The sequence below is a fragment of the Cricetulus griseus genome, chromosome 2 (genome assembly GCF_003668045.3).
Source record: "Cricetulus griseus strain 17A/GY chromosome 2, alternate assembly CriGri-PICRH-1.0, whole genome shotgun sequence".
Taxonomy (NCBI): domain Eukaryota; kingdom Metazoa; phylum Chordata; class Mammalia; order Rodentia; family Cricetidae; genus Cricetulus; species Cricetulus griseus.
Window position 1 is genome coordinate 430,548,946 of NC_048595.1, and position 26,128 is coordinate 430,575,073.

At 40.6% G+C, this 26,128-nt stretch overlaps 1 pseudogene; it reads right to left on the minus strand.

The window, feature by feature from the left end:
* Nucleotides 1-6,093: 6,093 nt before the first annotated feature.
* Nucleotides 6,094-26,128, minus strand: part of LOC113833524 — a 28,254-nt pseudogene continuing 8,219 nt past the window's right edge.

Below are 26,128 nucleotides of genomic sequence, written 5' to 3' on the forward strand. Positions count from 1 at the left end.
GCGGTGTGGTATTAGGGAAAGTACTCAGTGATTGTCAAGCTGAAAAACGGCTCCCCCACTGCTCTCTGTAGGTTTGAAATGCTCTCGCGGGAATTCTGTTCTTTCGGGCTAGGTTAGGGCAGGGGTGGGTGGGCAAACGTTCCGTGTAGAGGGGAAGACAGTAACTAATTCCGGCATTCAGGCATGGGCGGGAGTGGGGGTGGGAAGGCCTTCAGTCCTTGTTGCAGTTACTGGACCTGCCATTGTAGCATATGAAAACTGTCATACACAATATAAACAAATGGTCAATGGCTATGTCCCCATGTCCTCATTTAAAAAAGAAGCAGCCTGCTATGAATGGTGTGCATAAGGAGTTAGACAAACAACACAAAAATCAATGAAAAATGACTACTTGCTTAGAAAAAAGAACAAAGGAGAAGCATCAGTTTTCATTTCTTAGAAAAAAACACAACACACACGAGTACACCTGGAAATCCCAGATTTGTAAAACTGCTGAAGATGGTTTCCACCTGAGGGAGAAACATGCTCATACATGTAGACATTCAAAAAATATGGGACCAAAGACTTCCAAAGTCCTAAGGAATTACTCCAGTCCAATAACAAGCGCCAGCAAACACTCAAGGCAGGGAAAGCAATATGAACAGCAATCATAAATAATAAAATGTAAAATGTAGAACTTATGTGGATTATAAGTGACAGATTACAAAATCTGCTAAAATTCATTTTTATAAATTCATTTTATATCCTTTAAGAAGAAACATTAGTAATACCCTGAATTAAAAACAACTAAGGACACTGTTTTCTTCAAATCATCTGTCATATCTGGTCCCTTACAATCTTGCCCTCCAGACATAGTAGGACTGAGTCACTTGTGAGTTCTCAGAGACTGTGGCAGCATGCATGGGTCACATGTGAGTTCTCAGAGACTGTGGCTGTATGTACAGTGCATATGTGAACTCTCAGAGACTGTCAGCATGCACGGGTCACATGTGAACTCTCAGAGACTGTGGCCGTATGTACAGGGCACATATTAACTTGCAGGCACTGTGACAGCATGCAGAGGGCACATGTGAATTCTCAGAGACTGTGGCAGCATGCAGAGGACACATGTGAACTCTGAGACTGTGACAGCATGCAGAGGACACATGTGAACTCACAGAGACTGTGACAGCATGCACGGGTCATGTGTGAACTCTCAGAGACTGTGATAGCATGCAGAGGACACATGTGAACTCACAGAGACTGTGATAGCATGCACAGGTCATATGTGACTCTCAGAGACTGTGATAGCATGCACAGGTCATGTGTGACTCTCACAGACTGTGATAGCATGCACAGGTCATGTGTGACTCTCAGAGACTGTGATAGCATGCACAGGTCATGTGTGACTCTCAGAGACTGTGTCAGCATGCAGAGGACACATGTGAACTCTCAGAGACTGTGGCAGCATGCACAGTGCATATGTGAACTCTCAGAGACTGTGGCAGCATGCACAGGGCCAGCACATGTTCAAGTCAGACAGGGTCCCAGCACTCAGAGAGGGATGTGCAAACAGGCTTCTGCCTATGACCAAGAAGCTATCTGCAACTTATATATGCAAAAGAAAAATAATTTTCTCCAAAGGAATCTCATTGGTTCTATTAACTGTGCTTCAGGGTAGGTACCATGTCTACAAGTGCTTAGCCAACACAAAATGAACTCGATTGTATTTTTGTAGACTTTTGCCCTGACTTCGGTGACTTCTTCCAGGTGATTCCCACTTCCTACATTCCCACAAATGGTGCCACCGGCCACAAACCAAACATTCAAAACATGGGCCTGTACAGAAAGTTCATATTCAAAACACCATACACACACACATACACACACACACACACACACACACACACACACACACACACACACAGTGCTTTGAAACCTAGATAGTGTCAGCCATCATTGAAATAGGTGGAGTAGAAAATAAACCCATAAGGAGACATACATTCTCTACAGGTCAGTGGGAGAAAATTATGATGGATTATTCAATACAACATGGGAACAACTGACTAGCCAACTAAGGGAAAACTCATAAAGGGCTCTGCCTCACAATATATACAAAATAAACTGCAGAGGTATCAGATACCCAGGCAAAATGAGCACATCACAGGAGAATACAAGAAAATATCTGTTCAAGTTTGAGGTAGACGGGAGGGGGCTTTCTCACATAAGTCATGAAATGCATTATTTTTTCATTTAGAAATTGACAGATTTGAATATATGAAGATATGAAGTTACTGGATAGACAAGTGTTACACTGAGGTAAAAATAATGAATACCTCAATGAATTTGGAATGTGAAAATTTCAAAGACAAAAGCCCACAAAAATAAAATGAGCCAAACCATTGATCAAACATATTTTGCATAAATCATACCAGGTTTTCCCCTGCCTATGGCAGCAACACATTCCTATACGAAACTGAACTCTGACCTTAGAAAACTATTACACATATTCACATAAACCATACCACACCACACACACACACACACACACACACACACACACACACACTCGCTACAAAAGTAAATTTTTCCTTTCATTTAACTGAATATGCACAATGCCCTTATGGGGACCTCAGACCCTGGAAAAATATTTTGATCTCCCAGAAGTGGATACAGAAAGGGCCTTTATATAAAAACAGATCCTAATTTTTTTTTTTTTTTTTGCTTCATAAACAACTTGGAAGGAATGAAACCATCACAGCCTTGTTTTTGTAGAGGACAGAGACTCTTCTGTAAAGATCACGCAGCAACTTCTGGATAAAGAAACAGATGGTACAGATGTGGATAAGCAGAATACAGAAGAGGACAAGAGTCTTGGAGGAGGGGTGTGGTGTTCTATGCAGCAGTGGTCTAGAAATATCCCAGATGGGGAAGTACAAGAAAACCGAATCTCTCTGTGGGGAATTAAAGGTGCCTAAAGCGTTTGATGAACTTGAATTGCATGTACAGAAAGAAGGCTCTAGTCTTCTGCATTTGGCTTCATAAATCCCTCCTGAGAAGTCTTGGGTCTTCTAAAGTGCTTACGGAGCTAGCATCACCCAATATCCATGTGAATCCAGAAAACGAATCTTCAACCTTGACAACAATTTAGAACATTTCTGTAAGACCTTGCAGTTTCTTGTACATATGTGTGTATGCAAGTAACATACTGACCCCCCCACATGCACATGTGTACATGAACACACACGCTGCCATACCATTACCTACATTCATGATGACCTCTCTGGAAGTCTTTGTAATGAGTTGCTGCTTGGCTCACTCTACATAGTGAAGTTGCCCGCCATCTTTATTTCATTCTTAGTACGCGCTATTGTCTAACTTTTCTGTGATGACCTTATAAAATTTATGGAATAGAAAAACAATAAAAAGTACTTTGGAATTAAATTTAATTTACAGGCAAATTAATTTTATACATGAACAATAATGCTTCTCGAGCAATTGGGTAATGTGCATGCATAAGCTTTAAAATTATTCATACTCTGACTCTGTCATTGTGCCTTGGGGAATTGGCCCTAAAACACTGACTTTGGTGCACAAGAATCTTTGTGTAGAAATTACTTATCAAAGTTTTATTTACAACAACTTGGAATTGAAATCAACATTTATTTAAGTTTGAAAATGCCATTTCTTAAAATACTATGGAGTAAAAGGTAAAGTATATAAGTGTTTGTAATGAAGAAAAATGTGAAAAAGTGAAGAATCACAATAACAGATAAGCATTATCTGTATGAGGACATTTATGTAAACTGTATGTGTAATTCTTTTCAATTTTATTTGTGTGTGCCTATGTGTGGCATGGTGCACATATCGAGATCAAAGGACAACTTATAGGAGTCCATATCTCACTCTACCATGTGCATACAGAGAATGGAACTCAGATTGTCTTGGCAACAAATGTCTTTATCCATTGAGCTACCCAACAGGTCCCAAAATATCTATTTTAAAAATAAAAACTTAAGACAGTAAAAGCACTGCAGATGTAACTCAGTCAGTAGAGTGCTTGCTCAGCTGTCAATAGACCTTGGGTTTAATTCCTGTACCACATAAACCTGGTATGGCATCACAAGTGTGCAACCACAACTTGCCAGAGGTAAAGGCAGGAATTCAAGGTTGTCTTTGGCAACATAGGAGTTGTAGGCCAAGAGAGGCTACATAAGACTCTGAGAAAAAAAAAAAGGATGCAATAAGCATCAAAGCACCCCCACTCCATTTCTTGGTGAATATAAATGCTTTCTTCCATTCTCATGGTGAGATCCTTAATATATAAAGGCCAAGTTCAAATGTCTGTCTGTACAGACATAGGTCTTGTACAAGCTACCAACCCTTGCAGTACCAAATTGTTCTAGTTTCCTGTCCATTGCTGTGGTAATCATGACCGAACCATCTTAGGTAAGGAAGGTGTTTATTTGGCTTACAGGTTCATCACCAAGTGAAGCCAAGGCAGGAACTTGAAGCAGAGACCATGCAAGAGCTGTTCTCCCAGGCTTGATCTTTATGACTCACTTATACCACGCATGTCCACCACAGGTCCACCTGCAGGGAAGGAGGGTTGGGGATGTGTCATAGCCCAGAGCCCAGCAGGCCCTCCCACATCAATCAATCATGAATCAAGAAAGTACCCCCAGATGTAGGTGGAGTTTCTCTGTGTCCTGGCAGTTACTCCCAAGTAACCATACAGAGGCTTGTAATTAATTATAAATGCTTAGTCTATCAATAGCTTAGACTTGTCTCTAGCTAGCTCTTATAACTTAGATTAATTCACTTCTATTAATCTATGTGCTACTCTGAGGCTTGTTTACCTCATCTATGAACTTCCCATTTTGCTTCTTCTGCATCTGGCTTGGGACTTCTCAGACTCTGCTCCTTCTTCTTCCCAACATTCTTCAGCCCCTAAAATCCTACCTAACTATTGACCTATTGACAAGTCAGCTCTTTTTTTTTCCTTTTGATTTTTCAAGACAGGGTTTCTCTGTAGGTTTTGGAGGTTGTCCTGGAACTCTCTCTGTAGACCATGATGGCCTTGAACTCACAGAGATCCTCCTGCCTCTGTCTCTTGAGTGCTGGGATTAAAGACATGTGCCACCACTGCCTGGCAACCAGTCAGCTATTTATTAACCAATGGGAGTAATACATACTCATATTTTTTTCCAATTTCAGTTATATTCGTTAACAGTCTCAGTTTAACTTGAATTTTTTTCTGACATATGAATTTGAGGTCACTTCTCTGAAAATGCACTTAAATTACATATGCTTGCCTGTAACTTTAAAATGTTGATGAAAGAATGCTATGAAGATTCCAATATTTAAGCACACCTTTCTTTCTTTTCCTTCCTTTCTTTCTTCCTTTCTTTCTTTCTTTCTTTCTTTCTTTCTTTCTTTCTTTCTTAAAGAGGTAAAGTGATTCAAATAGGAACAAAGCTCAAAACCACTAGACAAAAACCAAGAGTAAAAATGCTAATTTTATCAATCTGTTGCCCCCAACATTCACTGTATGGCCCAGGATGGCCTGCTAGAATTGCAGGACTACAATATCACCTCCAGCTTCCTCTCTTCCAAATATTTAAATGCCTTCAGTGTATCTGAGTTTAAACTCTCCCAATGTCAAATGGAAGGCTGGTATGGGTGGAGTCATTGCCTTAAGAGTCTAGGACAGAGGTATAAGGCAAGCAAATGGCACCACTGGGTGCTGACCATGCACACACTCTAGACAGACCAGACCACCCAGGCTAGCTGAGGTCAGAGACTGACCTGGACCTTGTAGGTCATTCTTTACTTGATTGTGTTCTATTTTGTTCCATATTTGCTTGTTTCACTATTTTGTAATTAGGGCAAGGTGAGAGGTTCAATTAGTCTAAGGATGCTTAGCCTCACCTCAAACTGTCTTACTCAGGTATTCTTATCCTTCTGAACATATACCTAATTTCTACCTACAATTATTTTAAAGGCAGACAGTAAATTAGCTGGAAAAACGGTGGGGCATGGGGCTAAGGACTGCCACCACCCTTGGGCATGGCTCTGGTGAGTGAGTTACTCAATGGTGGTGGGCAGTACCTTCTAGTGAGTCTTTTCCAGAAAGGCCTGGCAGCACCTGAGGCATTGCTGGTACACCACTTCGAAGTCAGAATCATTGCCATAATAGGGATCTTCAATAATGAGTTGTTTCTGAGGAACATAGCTCCCAAGTAGCTCAATTTTAGTTTTGCAGTTTTTCACTTGATTACTTTTTCTATTCAAATCTCTCAGATTGCTTTTATCCATACATAGTATATAATCGAATGTGGCAAAGTCTTCTCTTGCAATCTGCCGTGCCATGTGATTCATGGGGATGCCATGTTTTCTCATGCAGTTCTGCCCACAATAATCAGGGAGGGTTCCCCACTTCATAGGTGGATGTAGCCGCACTGTCCATCCTCCAATTATCTGAAACATTTTCATCAGTTACCAATTTTCTGAAAACAGCTTCTGCAAGGGTGACCGGCAAATGTTACTGAAACACAAGAACAACACTGACTTGGACACACCTCTGCCCTTTTCCGTTACCTACATATTCATATTGTACAAAATTATTCCACAGCACCTACAGACTTGCCCAAAGGGCAAATCTGGTGGAGGAAATTTTTCAGTTGAGATTCCCTCTTCCCAGGGGACTCTGGCTTGTATCAAATTGACAAAAACTAAGCAGCACAATTGGCCTTTGGTCTGCTTGGCACACAAATACATGACGATTCAACCCCCTTTTTCCTTCCAATTTGTACCCCAAATTATGTTGATGCTAATATTAAGATAAAAAGAAACTAATACTAAAATAACTAAAAGTTTCAGTATCTAAAAAATTCAAACACCTTGAAAATTCAAAGTCCTTTTAAAATATCTGGTCTCCTAACTGTGGACTCCTATAAAGATTAAAATAAAGGTAAATGCTTCTGATCAAGGGCATAACAATAACCAGATCAAAGCAAAACCAAATTCCAATGGTATAAATAGCTCAGTATCTGACATCTGGGACTCACTTAGCACCTTCTGGACTCCAAAGGGCCTGGGTAGTCAAATTCTCCAAGTCTGGTACCAAAACACACAGAGAGCTCATGTAGTAGGCTTAGCTCCCTCAGTCCTGGCAGCTCTAATATGCTAGGGTCTCCACTGCAACTTAGGCTGCATTGCCCCCAATGGCTTCTCCTAGCCTCCTCAGGGACTCCAACCCTACCACACGGTGCTAAGCCTCTGCTCTTTCCATGGCCCTTTCCATCCTGGAGTCTCTACTGCAATCAATATTGTAAATTTACCAATGGCCTCTCCTGGCCTCTCACAGTTCCAGGGTCAGTTGCTCTCTCTGACCTCTTCATGTTTTCCCTCTGGACTGCAGCTTCCGGATGCTGACCCGGAGTAAACACTGCCCAGAAGATTTAGCCTCAGTGATGCTGGTTTTCACCTTTCAGCACTACCTAACCAGCATCTATTGTCCTGGCAAAGCAAAGTTTCATTTCTACATACTCTTAGTCCAAAATATTCTATGCATGGCCTGTTAGTCTTTGCTTCCCTCTGAAACTTCAAGCCAGGCCTCCATTGTCTGCATTTCTCCAAGCATTGTTTTCCAAGTTCCTGAAACAGTTCATGAATATTCAATGGTTTTCACATCTGAAAGTTCCCAAATCCTCTAACTTACTCCCACCAAATAGTCAAGGTGTAAAAGCCACATGATCAGGCCTATTACAGCAAAGCCCCACACTCTTTATCCTAATTTCTGTTTGCATTTGCTGTCTATCTCTACGAAAAACACCATGACCAAATGCAAAGTGAGGAAGAAAAGGGTTTATTTGCCTTATGGGTTCTGAGATCAGGAGGACAGTGTTTGCTGGCTTGCTTCCCAAGGCTGCTTTATTGCATAATGCAGGGGTGGCACCACCCACAGTGTGCTGGGTCCACTCAAATGAATCATTCATCAAAACAGTGGCCTACAGTTATGCCAAGGGCTAACCTGGTAAATATAATTCTATAACTGAGGGTCCTTCTTGCCAGTAGCTCAAGTTTAAGTCAAATTTTGCTTGGTTTGTATTACTTGTTGGTGTTCCTGGGTCTATGGGGATGGAAAATGACGAGAAGTGCATTGTCAATCTTTTTTTTTTTTTTAAAGATTTTATTTATTTATTATGTATACAGTCTTCTGCCTGCACGCCAGCAGAGTGCACCAGATCTCATTCAAGGTGGTTGTGAGCCACCATGTGGTTGCTGAGAATTGAACTCAAGACCTTTGGAAGAAGAGTCAGTACTCTTAACCACTGAGCCATCTCTCCAGCCCGTGCATTGTCAATCTTGATCCAACTTATGGACATGAATAGGATATCACAAGCTTGGGTCAAGGGAAGACTTTGAACAACTTTGCAGGGCTCTTGAATTTGTCCCAGTGTACAACCTAGTTCCAGGACCAGAATGCCCCTAAGAGGAGGTTTGGTTCATGTGGAGTGAGGCAAGGGACAGTAATTTAATTGTATTTGTTTTTCTGAGACTTATTCCCTTGGTATACTTAAGTTCCCATGTTTAATTCAGTTCAGCAATATTTATTGAACAGAAATCCGCTGTCATTCACTAACCAGAACTTTTTGAGTTTTTGTTCCTTTTCTCAGAATGAAGATAAGTCACATGTAAATTCAAATATTATATAGGATTTTAATCCTGGCAGATTATGTTAGGAGACTCATTCAGCTTTAGAAGCATGGCAATGTGAAAATGTTCTGTGAGCTTTGTTTTTGTAATGAGGTTTTATCTTTTAGGGATATAGACTGAGGTATCTAAGGATAAAATATGATACTGAGGAGGAGGCAAGACAAATGATGAAATGACCCATTTGCTGCTAATTGCTAAAGCCCGAGGAAAGAGACGGGAACCACTCCATTCCCACTTTGTGTGAATTGGAGGGTGCCTCTGATAGAATTGGTTCTTTTATGAACACAAAGAAATCTAGACAGTGTCAGATAAAAATAATTGCCAGGATGAATTGTGAAGTGAATTGTTAAAGGGCCGCACATGAATAGCAGGGAACCTGACCTAGAATAGGCATGAAGAAGCTCTAAACTAGCGCTTCTGACTGACAGGGGGAATGGGAAAAGCCACTTGTCCAGCAAGGTGACTGACAGAGACCTGGGACATCTAAGCTGTGGAGACTCTTTGTCTAGATCCCATGCAACATACTGAGCAGAGTATCTAGAACTGAGGGATCCTTGGATTATAAAACAAAACAAAACACCCCCAAAACAATGGGTTAAGTTGAATGATGTTGTTAGCTGTAGGCTTTGGGCAGATCTAAACTAATTGATGAGATTTGGGCCATTGTAAGGATATAACTTATTACCAACATGCTCATATTTACATTTTTATTTTAAAAAAGATTTATTTTATTTTTATTTGTGTGTGTCTGTGTGGGGGGGACATAAGTGTATGTGCATGTCATGTGTGTGTCTGTGTATTCGTGTATGTGTGTGTATCTGTGTCTCTGTGTGTATCGTGTGCCTGTCTGTGTATGTGTGTATTTGTGCATGCCATGTGTATGTCTATATCTTAGTGTCTTTGTATATGTGTGTGTGAGGAAACATCTGTGTGTGAGTGTGTGTGTGTGTGTGTGTGTGTGTGTGTGTGTGTGTGTGTGAGTGTGTCTGTGTGTGTCGAAGGAGACCAGAAGAGGGCATCAGATTTCCTGGAGCTGGTAGCCAGCCTCCAAACATGGATACTGGCAACTAAACATGGGTCCCCTGGAAAAGCAGCAACGAGTTAGCTCTTCCTGTCTTATACTTAACATTTTTCAAAGAATATCTAGGTGGTAGTGAAAAGAATTCATGAGGATTCTAAATAGAGAAAAAAGGCAAAGCAGAAGAAAATTCCAATTGCCTGATTGATTTGGATAGTCATGGATTTTCTATCTGTGTTTTGAGCTCCCAGTCTCTGCAGTGTATTTTAGTGTATCTATGCTATTATAACACAGTACCTGAAACAGAACAACTTGTAAACAACAAAGATTTATTTTCCCAAGTGTAGAAGTTGGGAAGCCTAAGATTAGGGCATCAATAAACGTGCTAGCTAGTAAATTCCTATTGTCTCTGATTCCTAAATGGTACTTTGACCACACCCCTTGAAGGCATAAATGCTTTACCCACATAAGGTAGAAGGTAAAGAGGCCAAGAAGTAAACCAAAGGCCAGTTTGACCATTTATATCAGCATTAACTCCACGGTGTGTTGTTCAGTCTCACAAACTTCTCTCACTGTTGATTTCCAGTCTTATTATATTGTGATCACATAGTATGCAAGAATTCTTTTTTTTTTTGAATTTGTTAAGATGTTTTGTGTGTCCCCAAATGGGTCATTTTCGAGATTATTGCCTCAGTTTCTGAGAAAAAAATATGCATTCTTCAGTCTTTGGGTGGAATGAATATTCTCTGGATGTCAGTCTGTTTGGTGTAGAATGCCACTTAATTCTGTTTCTCTGTGTGGATGAACTGTATTGTGACAGTGGCTATCGAAATTACCCACTGTTGTTGTGTTGAGGTCAGTGTGTGATTTTCTATCCAAGAGTGTCTGCTTGATGAAATTTGGTGTGCTACTGCTCAGTATATAAACGTTCAGGGCTGTAAAGCTCACTTGATGGATTATTCCCTTAGTCAATATGAAGTCACCTCATTTGCCTTTTCTAACTTTGTTTTAAAGTATAATTCATCAGATACTAGTACAGCCAAACCTGTGTGATTTCTAGTTCTATTTGCCTAGAGAGAGAGAGAGAGAGAGAGAGAGAGAGAGAGAGAGAGAGAGAGAGAGAGTTGTTTTATTTGAAACCAAGTTTCACTATAAAGCTTTGGCTGGTCTGAAACTCTCTATGTAGGCCAAGCTGTCCTCAGGCTCATGGAGATCCCCCTGCCTCTGTGTGGCTCCTGAGTGCTGAAATTAAAGGCATGTACCACTACACCTGGCTGCCTGGAATTCTTTCCACTACTTTTCACTCTTAAAACTGTGATTTTCTTTGCCAGAAAAGTGCATTTTTCTCTCTTAAGGCAGTAGATGGGTCCCATTTTTACTTATTTATTTATTTTATTTTAAAAAGCATTTTATTAGTTCAAATTAGGAACAAGCTTGCTTCACATGTCAATCCCTTCTCCCTCTCCCTCTCCCTCCCCTCCCCCCCCTCCCCTCCCCCATCTACCCCCATTCCATCCACCCTCCACTCCCCAGGCAGGGTAGGGCCTTCAATGGGGGCTCCCCAAAGTCCACCACATCATCCTGGGCCGGGCCTAGGCCCTCCCCCATGTGTCCAGGCAGAGAGTGCATCACTTCACTTGGGATGGGCTCTCAAGGTCCCTTCTTACACCAGGGAAAAATATTAATCCACTACCAGGGGCCCCCTAGAGTGCAGCGGCCTCCTAATTGACATCCATGTTCAGGGGTCTAGATCAGTCCTCTACGGGCCTCCCAGACAGTAGTCTGGTGTCCATGTGCTCCCCATTGTACAGGTCAGCTGTTTCTGTGGGTTTCGCCAGCCAGGTGCTGACCCCTTTGATCTTCATTCCTCCCTCTCTGCAACTAAGCTCCAGAATTCAGTTCAGTGTATATCTGTGGGTGTCTGCCTGTATTCCATCAGCCACTGGATGAGGGCTCTAGGATGGCATAAAAAGTAGTTATCAGTCTCATTATAGGGGAAGGGCATTTAGGTTATCCTCTCCACCATTGCCTAGATTGTCAGTTCCTGTCATCCTTGTAGATCTCTGGAAATCTTCCTAGTGCCAGATCTCTCCTCGGACCTGTAATGGCTCCCTCTAATATGGTATCTCTCATCCTGCTCTAATCTATTCTTCCCCCAACTCAATATTTCTGCTCCTCCATTTCCTTCTCTCCTCTCCTCTTCTCCTCCTCTCATTCTGGCAGCTCCCTCTCCCCTACCCTCATGCTCCCAATTAGCTCAGGAGTTCCTGCCCCTTCCCATTCTCAGGGGTCCATGCGTTGTTCCCTTAGAGTCCTTCATGTTTCCTAGTTCCTTTGGTGAGGAGGATTGTAGGCTGATAATCCTTTGCTCTATGTCTAAAATTCATATATGAGTGAGTACATACCATGTTTGTCTTTTTGTGACTGGGTTACCTCACTCAGGATGGTGTCTTTTATTTCCATCCATTTGCCTGTGAATTTCAAAATTCCATTGCTTTTTTTCTGCTGAGTAGTACTCCATTGTATAAATGTACCACATTTTCTCTATCCATTCTTCATTTGAGGGGCATCTAGGCTGCTTCCAGGATCTGGTTATTACAAACAATGCTGCTATGAACATGCTTGAACATATGTCCTTGTTGTATGAATGTGCATTATTTGGGTATATGCCCAAGAGAGGAATTGCTGGATCTTGAGGCAGACTGATTCCCATTTTTCTGAGCAACCACCATACTGATTTCCAAAGTGGTCTTACAAGTTTGCACTCCCACCAGCAATGGAGGAGCATTCCTTTTTCTCCACATCCTCTCCAGCATAGATTGTCATTGGTGTTTTTGATTTTAGCCATTCTGGCAGGTGTAAGATGGTATCTCAGAGTTGTTTTGAGTTGCATTTCTCTGATGGCCAAGGATTTTGAGCACTTTCTTAAGTGTCGTTCAGTCATTTCAGATTCCTCTGTTGAGAATTCTCTAGTTCTGCATCCCACTTTTTAATTTCATTGTTTGGTGGCTAGCTTCTTGAGTTCATTGTATATTTTGGAAATCAGCCCTCTGTCACATGTGGGGTTGGTGAAGATCTTTTCCCATTCTGTGGGCTGTTCATTTGTCTTACTGACTGTGTCCTTTGCCTTACAGAAACTTCTCAGTTTCAGGAGGTCCCATTTATTAATTGCAGATCTCAATGTCTGTGCTACTGGTGTAATGTTCGGGAAGCAGTCTCCTGTGCCAATTCATTCAAGGGTAGCTCCCACTTTCTCTTCTAGGAGATTTAGTGTGCCTGGACTTACGTTGAAATCTTTGACCCACTTGAACGTAAGTTTTGTGCATGGTGACAGGTATGGATCTATCTGGAATCTTCTGCATGTCTGAATCCAGTTGTGCCAGCACCATTTTTTGAAGATGCTATCTTTCTTCCATTGTATAGATTTAGCATCTTTGTCAAAAATAAGGTGTTCATAGGTGTGTGGTTAATATCACGGTTTTCAATTTGATTCCATTAGTCTATCTGTCTATTTTTGTGCAAATACCAAGCTGTTTTCAGAACTATGGCTCTATAATAGAGCTTGAAGTCAGGGATGGTGATGCCTCTAGAAGATCCTTTATTGTACAGAGTTGTTTTGGCTATCCTGGGTTTTTTGTTTTTCCATATAAAGTTGAGTATTGTTCTTTCAAGGTCTGTGAAGAACTGTGTTGGGATTTTGATGGGGATTGCGTTGAGTCTGTAGATTACTTTTAGCAAGACTGCCATTTTTACTATGTTGATTCTACCTATCCAAGAGTATGGGAGATCTTTTCATTTTCTGGTATCTTCTTTAATTTCTTTCTTTAAAGACTCAACGCTCTTACTGTACAGGTCTTTCACATTTTTGGTTAGTGTTACCCCAAGATATTTTATGTTACTTGTGGATATTGTGAAGGGTGATATTTCTCTGATTTCTTTCTCATTGGATTTATCATCTGTTTATAGTAAGGCTACCGACTTTTTTTGAGTTAATTTTTGTATCCTGCTACTTTGTTGAAGGTGTTTATCAGCTGTGGGAGTTCCTGGCAGAGTTTTTCTGATCACTTATGTAGACAGTCATATCATCTGCAAATAGTGACAGTTTGACTTCTTCCTTTCCAATTTGCATCCCTTTGATCTCCTTTTCTTTTCTTATTGCTCTAGCTAGAACTTCAAGTACAATATTGAGGAGATATGGAGAGAGTGGACAGCCTTGTCTTTTTCCTGATCTTAGAGGAATCACTTTGAGTTTCTCTCTATTTAATTTGATGTTGACTGTTGGTTTGATGTATGTTGCTTTTATCATGTTTAGATATGTTCCTATTATTCCTGTTCTCTCCAAGATCTTTATCATGAAGGGATGTTGGATTTTGTCAAAGACTTTTTCAGTATCTAGAGAGATGATCATGTGGTTTGAAACTAGTGCTAAGAGGAAAATTCATAGCACTAAGTGCCCATATGAAGAAACTGGAGAAAAGTCATACTCGAGAATTGACAGAATAACTGAAAGCTTTAGAGCAAAAAGAAGCAAACTCACCACGGAGGAGTAGACGCCAGGAAATAATCAAACTGAGAGCTGAAATCAATAAAGTAGAAACTAGGAAAACATTACAAAGAATCAATGTAACAAAGAGTTGGTTCTTTAAGAAGATCAACAAGATAGAGAAACCTCTATCTAAACTAACCAAAAAGCAGAGAGAGAGCAGGCTAATTAAGAAAATCAGAAACGAAAAGGGGGATATAACAACGGACACTCAAGAAATCCAGAGAATCATCAGGTCATACTTTGAAAACCTGTACTCCACAAAATTCGAAAATCTAAAGGAAATTGACAATTTTCTGGATAGATATCATTTACCAAAATTAAACCAAGAACAGATAATCAGTTTAAATAGACCTATAACCCCTAATGAAATAGAAGCAGTCATCAAAAGCCTCCCAACCAAAAAAAAAGCCCAGGGCCAGATGGCTTCACTGCAGAATTCTACCAGAAATTCAAACAAGAGCTAATACCAGTACTCCTCAAATTGTTCCACACAATAGAAGCAGAAGGGACATTGCAAAACATTGATAGCCTTTTTACGAGGGTATCACTTTGATACCCAAGCCACACAAAGATACAATTAAAAAAGAGAACTACAGACCAATATCCCTCATGAACATTGATAAAAAAATACTCAACAAAATATTGGCGAATCGAATCCAAGAACACATCAGAAAAATCATCCACTATGATCAAGTAAGCTTCATTCCAGGTATGCAAGGATGGTTCAACATCTAAAAATCCATCAATGTAACCTACCATATAAACAAACTGAAAAAGGGTCCCATTTTTAAACCCAGTCTGTGTCTCTTGATAAGAAAACTGATACCTTAATATTCAAAAGTCTCTTTGGGAGGTAAGTATTGGTTCCCATCATTTTGTTGTTTTTGTAATGAGGAATTGAAGGGAGAATACAAGTGAAGGAAAGAGCACTGTGGGGGATGCAGTTCCTCACAAGACTTTCCTCTGTCCTGTCTTTCCCTGGGGTGGGGTACAGGGAGCCCTTCACAGGGACAGAGTGTGGGTGCATACACTGGTGCATGTGAGCCTGGGACTGGTAAAGGTTTTGCCTTTGTGTGGTCAGTTATGAGAGTAGAGCCTTCGTGCCAAGCTCACCTTGGCATAGTCCCCAGCAAGAATGGGGCATTAGTATGGAGTATGGCTCCATGGGTCCTGTGTGAGCATGGCGTAGGACTGTTTTTTTCTGTTTTTTTTCTTTGGTGATCTACACCAGATCTGTTGGTGAGACCAGAGTTCTTCCTCATGGAATACTGCACAGCCCTGATTCAAAGTTTTAGCCCAATAGCCACAATTTTTTTTGCTTTTTGTTTTTGTTTTTGTTTTTGTTTTTTTTGTAGGTCAGATCTCCGAGTCCGTCCTGTGATAGTTGCTCTGTCTTCCCAGCCATTTGGTGTGTGTGTGGGAGTAGGGGGCGCAGTTCCCTCCAGAGAGGTCTGGGCACCAGTTCAGCAGGGGTCTTTTGAAAGTGGCATCTTGCATCTCACTGGTCAAGATTAGCATAGAAGGTTTACCCAGCAGGGCTTCTCTCTCTGCTGGCTCAGCGGCTTAGGTGGCTTTTGTCTTCCACCTCTCTCTGTCTCCTCTTTAAATGACCTGAAATTGCAAGTATTGTATATGTTTTCTGGCGTCTTATTGTCTCAAGCCATGGTCCCCAGGCTCAGCAGGAGCACTCAGTGCAATGTCTCGGTATAGCATCCCCAATGGGGGCTGAGCTCTCTGGAATGGACTCTAGGACTCCCTTGCTGTGTTTTCCAGTTTCCTTCCCTTCCTTGCTCTTTTCCTTCCTGGCTCCTTTTCTGCCTAACCTTTCCGTCCCCTTGATGCCAGTGTTTTCCACAGGCAGCCACCATGTCCCGAGATTCTGGAGAGTGTCTCCAAATTCAATAAATATTTTCTGTCTGTTCTGCTTCTCCAGAGAATCCAGACCGATGCGAACATACATTGTGATGTACTAATAAACCACAAAATTGAGCAGCTCTTCTCAACCTGTGGGTCGCAACCATCAGAAAACACATATTTTCAATGTCTTAGGAAACACCCTCCCCAACCATAAATTAATTTTGGTTGCTACTTCAAAACTGTAATTTTGCTGTTGAGTGATGCCTCAGTACCTAAGACTATCAGAAATATGTTTTCCAATGGTCTCAGCCAACAGGCTGAGAACCACTGAAATAGAGAGATTCCATGTTCCTTGTGACTTACTTCTAGTTAGGTCTCACTTCTGGAAGTGTCCAGAAACTCTCAAACTAATATCTCAAACTAGGAACCATTTTTTCAATATATGAGCCTATTGAGGAACACATCATATCAAAGTCATAACAGTGGTTAGTTTGTACACAATAGTTATTTCTCATAGTTCTTGCTACTGGATAAGTTGGCAGGACTGCTACGTGGTAAAGGTAATATGGTCCATTCTTCCTTCATTTATTATTGCTGCATCCTCTGTAGGTTGATGAACCCTGCATCCTTACATGGCAGCAGGTATGAAAGAGCAAGAGAGCCCTGCATTCAGCATTGAGTCCTTTTATAATAGCTCTGAGCCCATCGATGAGGGTGAAGTTATGCCTTAGTCACTTGCTAAAAAGGGCATAATTCTTAATCCTGAGAATGAGGTTTTGACACTTTTTTGTTAATGTTGATAATATTTTTAGTTAGCCTATGAATAATTCATTATGGCTTTTTCACACATAAAGATTATCATACCTTGATACAGTAGCCATCTCATACCTCTTCCCATCTTACCCGCTTTCTGTCCTCACCCCAATAGTTCCCTTTCTTATTTCGTATCAGATGCACATATGCATATATAAACCTAGACTTTCAATGAGAGAAAGGTTGTATTTTGTCTGTCTTCTCTCCTGTTATCCTCTCCCTCTTCTCATTAGATCTCTCCCTTCTCTCACAGTAGCATATATATATATATATATATATATATATATATTCTGGAAATGACAGAAAACATGGCACTTGTCTCTATAGGTCTGGCTTATTTCAGATGGCATAATTTCAATTCATTATAGCTGAGTAAAATGCCATTCAAATAGCCAAGACCTGGAACCAGACTAGATGGCCATCAAGGTATGAAAGGATGAACATAAAGTTTAGAGGAAATATCATCATTCATATTGTAATATATCTCTACCAGTTTCCTGCAGTGGTAATACATTTTTCTTTGTGTGTGTGTGGTGTGTGTGTGTGTGTGAGTGTGAGCACACGTGTGTCATAGCATGAATGCACCAATCAGAGGATGACTTCTGGGAGTTGGTTCTCTCCTTTCATGATGGATTCTGGAGATTACAGTCAGGACATCAGGTTTGCACAGCAGTCACTTAATTCCTCAAGTCATCTCACCAACCCACCAATGGTAATACATCACATAATTATAGTATATTGTTATAGTTAAGTTCTAATGTTGATATAATCTTCTGATCTAGCATGGGTTTCCCTATTTTCACCATACTAATCTGAGTTTGTGTGTGTCTGTATTCAAGTCTATGTGATTTTTCTTATGTGTATGCTTGTGTGTGTACCACCACGCAATACAGAGATTCAGTTTTAAAAAAATCAGAGATGTAGTTTTTGAATAGCTGCATGGGTTAAAAAAGCAGCTTTCTGATCATCATTTGTCTTCTACACTGTTGGAATTTATCACCAAGGGCATCTTTGTTTGTAAGCTTGTTGCAAACAGTTATGTAACTTTAAGTGAGTGACTCACACTTCCCTGCAAAAATCTAGGCTGTGACCCTCATTTCATGTAGCTATCATGAAACTTAAGGAAATATTATGTAAAATAAGCCCCATAATCTGCCAAGAAGTTGCTCAAGAAATGGATGCTGTTACCATAGAGATGATAACCTGGAGTGTTGATGGTAGATGAATCTTAACAACTGTAAGAAAGCGTGAAAGAATTAGAAAGCAAATTAACAATAATGAATGGGGAAAAGACATTTCTGAAATAAATACCTTTGCTAGACATCAAATATCACCTTCACCCCCACCAGGAGACTGCAATGCTAACAAGCAGTCAGGGAATTTTTTTCCTCCCTAAATCTAAGTATTACACAGAAATTACATGTCTTATCATATTTTTGAGTTAATTAGAAATCATATATAAGTACTAATGTTATACACTAAACATTGGTACTAAAAAATAGTAAAAGCTTGCAAACGAGGCTCAGTGAAATGGAATTGCCCTAAAGTCCTGTCTCTGTCTTCATCTTGGCAGACACATTTTAAGAATATCCCCGTGGAAATATGATGTCACTTCAGAACTGGAGCATCCAATGAAAATGTCTCTGTTCTCAATGCCCCAGGAACATCTGTGTACCTCGCCTGAAAAGGATACTTGCTTGCTGCCCTTCACTACGTCTCCTGCTTCCACTCAGTGAAGGCCACACCCTCTGTGCTGCACAACACGACAGAGTGTTTGAGCAGAAGCCTTCTTTCTGGAATCACTCATGTTCATCAGACCACTGTCCCATGGCGATGGCTGGACAGTGGCTTCAAACATATCTTTAAATTCCATGATCGCTAAAACAGAGAGTCATTTCCAGGACTTGGAGATGAAGGATGGCGAATCTTCTCAGATGAGGTCAGCTCCTCGAAATTACTGTCCATTGAGAAAAACAAAATGAAAGAAAACAAGGGGCTGCAACTCCACAGGGTGCGACATTCCAGATGTTCCTTATGAAACAAATTCAGGAGTGAATATAAAACGTGGCCTTTTCAGGGGCCCAGGCTTCTATCTGCAAATGGGAGTTATTTCCTCCACTCAATTTTGAACCATCTAAGAAGTTTATTGCATGCCTCAGATGTGGAGAAACGAAGGGGTCTCCAGAAGTGAACTTTCAAATTATACAGGCTCTCCTGCTCCAGTCTGGGCTGGGCGAGACCTCCTCAGGTCTCCCCGGAACCTCAGTTGTAAAGTATGGAGTATGACTTTAGCAAGCAGGACCCCAGCCCATGGTTTTAAGCTGGGATAGCCATCTACAGTGAACTCTCGAAGAGAGAAGGGTATCTGTGTCATTCTAATGGCTTACATGGCCTTCTCAACACTAACACCACTGGCAGTTTGGACCTCATACTCCGTCTTTTGTTGTGGAGACACCCTGTATGCCACAGGATATGTATGGGCACCCCTAGCTTCTACCCTCTAGTCCGTAATAGCCCAAGTCCCATATTGTGTCAACCATGTTTCCATACACTGACAGATGCCCCCTTGTGGAAAGAATGTGAAATCACAGCACTATGAAAACATCCACCAGATCCATTTTTATTAGCTGTGAGTTTCTTCACTTTGGGTATTTCTGCTGAGCACTAGGTACATGCCAAGACTTTGGAGGAAAGCTAAAGAGGATCCAGGCTTGGCTTTGAATAGCTGTTTTCTCCCAGACATGCCTAAGGCTACATTTGGTGGTGTACATGGATGTTAAGCCACTCCCCAACAATGACCTTGAACAAGAAAAACATTATGTAACAACACAGACATTGAACTGTCATTCCTTCCAAGAAGAATTAGTTAGGTCTTAGGCAAACAAACATTTCTGTACAGGTCTTTCAATTTCTAGTTCAAAAATGACTACTGTGTCCAGGCTTGACACTCAGAGCATATGCCTGCAACCCCATGAAATGTGTTTTCTCTATGAGTAATGGGCTCCTGCACCCTGTCTCCATGGCATCTGTGGGATCAAAGGCATTTATTTCACAGCAAATATTAAGGCCTGAACAGCTTAATCTTGACAGAAGGCAGAATTCTCTCAGGAAAATGCTGTCTTTAAACAAAAATAATTCGTTAATACCTTCACCCAGAACTTGTGAATTTTCTATGTCAGATATATTGATCCAGCCCCTCATGTGATTGCTAGGCTTTGGATATCAGGTCAAATCAGCCTTTGTGAAATAAAGATTACCTTTTATTTCCATTATCTAAATTTGATGGTAAGGTGGCAGTGGCCCAAATGCCACAGCCTCAGAGGGAACCATTTTCTCTGGGCTCTTTTTCCACAAAGGCATTAGAGATCTGGGGCCCTAGTGATACTGAGATTTGGGGAAAGGATGACTTCAGTGCAACAGGGAGCACAGTAATGTCTCTGTGTAATAGTCACTCTCACATTTTCTGAGGCACAGGCTGTTTCCACGATAGACTATCTTTGAGCCACCCTATATTCCAGCCATATAAAAACATCACCAGAAAAAATGGGAAGGTGGCTCTAGGCTGTAATGAGGTATTGAATTAAGAAAAGAGAGAGTAGGAAACACTGCAGGACTTGGAGCACCTTCATTCTGGATGTAGATTGCTTTTATCTTGAAATGGTCTTTTATGTAATGTTCCTTTTATTTTATTAAGGCTTAAAGATAAGATTCTCTTAGGCTGAGTTTCCTGTTTTTGTTGATTTAGGCAGGACAAACTTAAATTTACTAAGACCCCTCCCAATACTCATTCTATGTGTGTCTAGGGCTGGCTATGCTCACCCTACCAGGCATTCTGTGTGTCTAGGACTGGCTACACTCATCCTACCAGGCATTCTTGGTGTGTTTAGCGCTGGCTACACTCACCCTTACCAGGCATTCTTGGTGTGTTTAGCGCTGGCTACACTCACCCTTACCAGGCATTCTTGGTGTGTCTAGGGCTGGCTACTCTCACCCTACCAGGCACCTATAATCTCACACACAATCAATGCACATGCAACATGAGCTTCACTTACCAGAAAATGAAGAGCTCACCCTAGGAAAGCCCTGAAGACAGGTCAACACTTCTCAGAATGAGAAGACTGAATTGCAGTGAATTAAACTTCCAGGGACTTAATAAATAAAGCATAGACAAGGATAAGACAAGAGCAGCATCACCATTTCCTCTCTCAATGTTATGATACATTGACAAAAGCAACTTAATGGAGAAAGGATTTATTCTCACGTACAGTGTTCAGGCACAGGGTCCACCATGGCCAAGTCAAAGCAATAGGAGCTTGAAGCAGCAGGTCACATCGCATCCACAGCTAGGAAGCAGAACTAGTACTCAGTTTGCTTCCCCTATTTTATTCATTCCAGGATCTTTTGCGCAGGAAATGGCCCCACCAACAATGAAAATGGACTCCAGTTAACGTAATCGAGATGCTGCCATCACTCTTGCAGGCATGACCAGTGGTCTCCCCAAGTGATTCTAGCTTTATCACAGGTATCAAAATGACTCCAGGTCAATGGTAGTAAAACTTCCTCAGAAATTTTGGTTTATATTTTATCTGCTCAGATAATTTTTTAATGGAAAATGCTATTTTATGCATACAACAGGAACTCTTTTTTTCTTTCTTTATTTTACAGTGCTGGCAACTAATGCCATTTTGTGCATATACACAGGAACTTTTTTGTTTATTTGCTTAGTTATTTGTTTGTTTACATATATTACAGTGCTGGCAACTGAACTGAGGGTCTCATGCATGCTAAGCAAGTCTTCTACATCGAAGTATACTTCAGCCCTCTTTTTACTTTTTACTTTGATTCAGGGTGTCACTAAATTAAGCAGACTGGCCCTGACCTCACTATGTAGCCAAGGCTAGCCTTGAATTTGCAATCCTCCTGCCTTGATCTCCTAAGTAGCTAGTATTGCTGGCCTGTACCCTCAGGCCCGGTGTTATTTAGTATTGCGTTTAATACACTTTCAGGAAGGAAAGCAATAGATCTTTTCCTGTTTTTAGACAGGTGGCCAAGGACTGTGTCAGGAGAGAAAGTTATTAGTATTCTCCTTTCCCCCTTGATATAAATAAGTCTCTTTTGAATGTAGATTTCATGGCATAGTCTTTTAATAATTTATTTATTAGTATTATTTTTCAGGTACAGGAAATGGTAGTAAACATGAATGTTTCCTTTCAGCAGAATTAAAGGACACACAAAGGGTAAAAAAAGAAAAGAGCATTACTGTTTCATAAAGGTGGAGGGAGACACTTCATGAAGGTTCTGATAGACACCCATTGCACTAATCCATTTATTTTTGTAATAAAGATTAGCTATAAGTTAGTTTTGAGGCTTTATTACTGAATTCCTGAGTCTTATAGTACCTATTAATTTTTCCTATGATTATAAACTGCTGAAATTTCAAACACACTGGCACTGCAAACTTTTAGATTCCTTTATTAATATATACATTAACACACACACACACACACACATATATATATATATTATTATATATATATATATATATAAATATATATATATGTAATTTGAAAAGTATAAATTCGACCAAGAGTGAGGAATGGGGAGATAAAGAAACAGAGCACACATGGGGATAGAGAATGCACACTTGCAACATATGTAGATTCCCCAACTTGTATCCAGGGCATCGTATGAACACCATCAGAATCCTTCTCAACCCAAACAGCCATGACCACTCAATTATTCTGGGCGCCCGAGAGGAAATCTATTTCCCATTATGGGGCACAGAATTTATGTGATTAGATGACAAAAATCATGGATAACTGAATGAAAAATATTTCTGAGTACTCACCAGGCAGGTGGCCTAAAGGGTCTGAACTCAGAGATGCCTTCGACATAAATTTTACAAACAAGGAAGCTAAGTTTCACAAGGCTGTTCCCTGACAAACTTGGATATAATTGACGACAACCATAAATAGCATGTTTCAATGGCATCACGGTGAACACCGTCCCACCCATCAATCAGAAGCATGCATCTGCATTTTAAAATATGCCCATAATTGCTTATTATTCGAGTTTACTGTTGGAAAAGCACTCGTGGTCCTATATACTGTGAATAATGGCATCTCCACTATATTGTTAGATGATTTGCATGATGTAGACCGCAAGTCTCTAGCATGACATTTCCCTCTGTTCTCATTACTGGCTATTCACAGCATCCAAAGATGTGACAGAAGCCCCAACTACGATGCCCTGATCACTGCCAGGCCCCAGGCACCACAGCCGTGCTCACAGCAGTTCTCTCTGACTAAGTTAGATGCATGCTAAAATGGAGACAAGGATCCCAAAGTAATGGCCTTACAGGACACTGAAACAAAGGCAACACAACACACGGTGGACAAGGGAAAGCTTTCACGAACCTTAAAATTGAATTTGGAGCCACTAATACAGCTGGGAAATGACAGCGTTGAATGACTCCAGGTCACTTACAGCAGAGAAAGGGACCTTATTTCAAAGAAATTGCCCTGTCTTGTAAGATAAAAAGGAGACATGGACACACAAAGAGAAAATGTAGCTGCTGCAGACCACTACGGAGGGAGTGCTGGGGAGCCAATCATTAGCGGTGGAGAGGATGTGGAACACCGTGAGTTTCTTCCACCACTGGGCCAGAAGTGCACTTTCGTTTGATGCAAAGGTTGAAATATAGGTTGGCTCCAAATAGTCACCTGCGCCTAGTGGGGCCATTTGCAGGAATGGAAAAAGCAAGGACATTACATGATTTTTTTCTTTTCACTGGCAGCTGGATCATAATGGCAGATCATGTTTGGATCAATTTTAAGCCACGTGGTTTCTGTAGTCAGAGGGTCCAGCCAGAGGCACCACTTTGCACTTACTGGATTAGAGGGGCAAATCAACATCGGCCTTGTTTTCAGAGATGTGAGATGTTTGAGCAAGAATTTTCTCTCCCATTTTTTTCTAGAACTTTCAGCTTCAGGTTTCACATTATCTGTGATTTACTTGTGTAGAATACAAGGTATGAATCAGAATTTGAATTTGCACAAGGGTAGCTATTTGCTTGAGCAACATTTGCTGAGAGTACTGTCTTTTTCCACTTACTCATTCTTTTACCTTTGAAATGAATCAGTTAACACATGTATGTGTGTGTTTATTTCTGGGTTTTCTCCTCTGGCCCAGTGATTTACCAGTCTATCTTTTTACTGTTTTTGTATGGGTCTGATGATTGTACATTTCTAAGAAGTTCTTAAAAAATTGTGTGTATGTGTGTGGGTATGTATACATAGTGTGAGTGCACTACCTGAGGAGACCAGGAGGGGGCACTGGATCCTCGGCAGGTGGAATTGCAGGTGGCTGTGAGCCACCCAATGGGAACCAAATTCAGGTCTTCTGCAAAAACACTGTGTGACTTCAACCTCTGAGGTATCTCTCCAGCTCTAAAGAGGTCTTAAACTCTGGAATTTTTTTCTGAAGTTCTATTGCCTATTGCAGTTCCATTTCCCATCATTTACAGTTCAGAATTATCTTGTACATACACACAGACATACACACCATGCTAAATTTTATAATTAGAATTGTATTGATTTTCACACCTTTACTGATGATTACTTATCAAGACAAATAGCTTCATGTATTTATATTGCTACTCCCTCATTTACTGTTTCTCTGAAGTGTCAGTCTGCCTTTCTCAGGTCAAGTGGTTGGGACACTGAAGATGATCACATTAAATATTCTATCATTACTTCTTTACTTTACCCAATATATACACTGTTGGTGAATAATACATTTATAATATGGCAAGCAACATATTCATAAAAAGCTGAAATCTTTTTAGCATATACACATTGGCTTCCCTCCCTTTTTAATAACTGTGATCTCTATATATTTCTGGAGTCATTCCGTAATAAATGTCCCCCCCTATTGTTTTTCTAAAAGACACACTTTAAATCCACTTGACTTAGTTACACCCTACCTCCTTCAAAACTGATCTTAAGCTTCTCACCAAAGGGTAAAAATACAGTTGAGAAAGAAAAAAAAAAAAGAGAGACTACTCCAACCATAATTTAAATATATTTTGTGAGTCAATGCAGTATGTGACATTATGCATCCCAACTTGCCTAGTTAGGGAGAAAAATAACATGCCACATAAAATGGATTATTTTAGAAAACTTTTATTTTTATTTGTTTTTCTCCTGAAGACCAAATGCAGAAAATATTTTCTTCACTTTACATTAATAGGAGCCAAAATTTGAGATAGAGTATAATAGTCTCAACATCAATTTCCCAGATATGAAAAATGGGATTCATTTAAAAATTTGTCACTGAAGTGTAACTTAGTAAAACAGAGCTTTGTAGGGACGGGTTAGTGTCTTATCCTATGTTTTGGAGAATCTTATTCAGAAAGTAATGTCGTCTTTCTTTTATTATATACCTTTGACCTATTCTATTGCACATATATACTTACCATATATCTTTTGCATGTAATGTATTAATTGTATTTTTTGATGTTCAGATAAAATATCTTTCAAAAACAACTGAAAGAAGGAAAGGGTCCCTTTGGCTTACAATTTGAGGGAACATGGCCCATCATGGCAGGAAGTCACAGCAATCAGAACAGGAGGCTGTTGGTTACATCACAGCCAGAGTCAGAAACCCAACAGGAAGTGGGGCCAAACTTCAAAACCAGACACCCACCCCGTGACACACTTCCTCCTTTGAGGTCTCATCTCCTAAAAGTTCCACGAGATCCCCTAATGTCTCCATCAGTTGGTGACCAAGTCTTTAAACACAAGAGGTGACAATGCACGGAGGTTGCTTTCTTCCTAACTAGAATTTCCCTCTGACAGACATCTCATAGAGAACCTTAGCTGACCCTTTGACACAAGAAGAAACATTTGAAAATCATAGCCAGTTATTCTTCAGAAGTTTCCAGTGGTTTGGCCACCTTAGTATACCATGTTCAAACAAACTTGGCATCAATGTAGGGTCAAGGCAGAGAAAGAGGACATTAGTTGCAAACCTACCCACATGGGAATCAGATATGCATGAGTGAAAATTGCAAATGTGACTAGTGGCTGAGCAGTGAGAAAACGTATGAGTAAGTCAGTCCATGAGGGAGGAAACAGTGTCCCACTGTCAGCCCTGTAAGAGTCCAGACCCACAGGGAATGAATGTGCCATGTG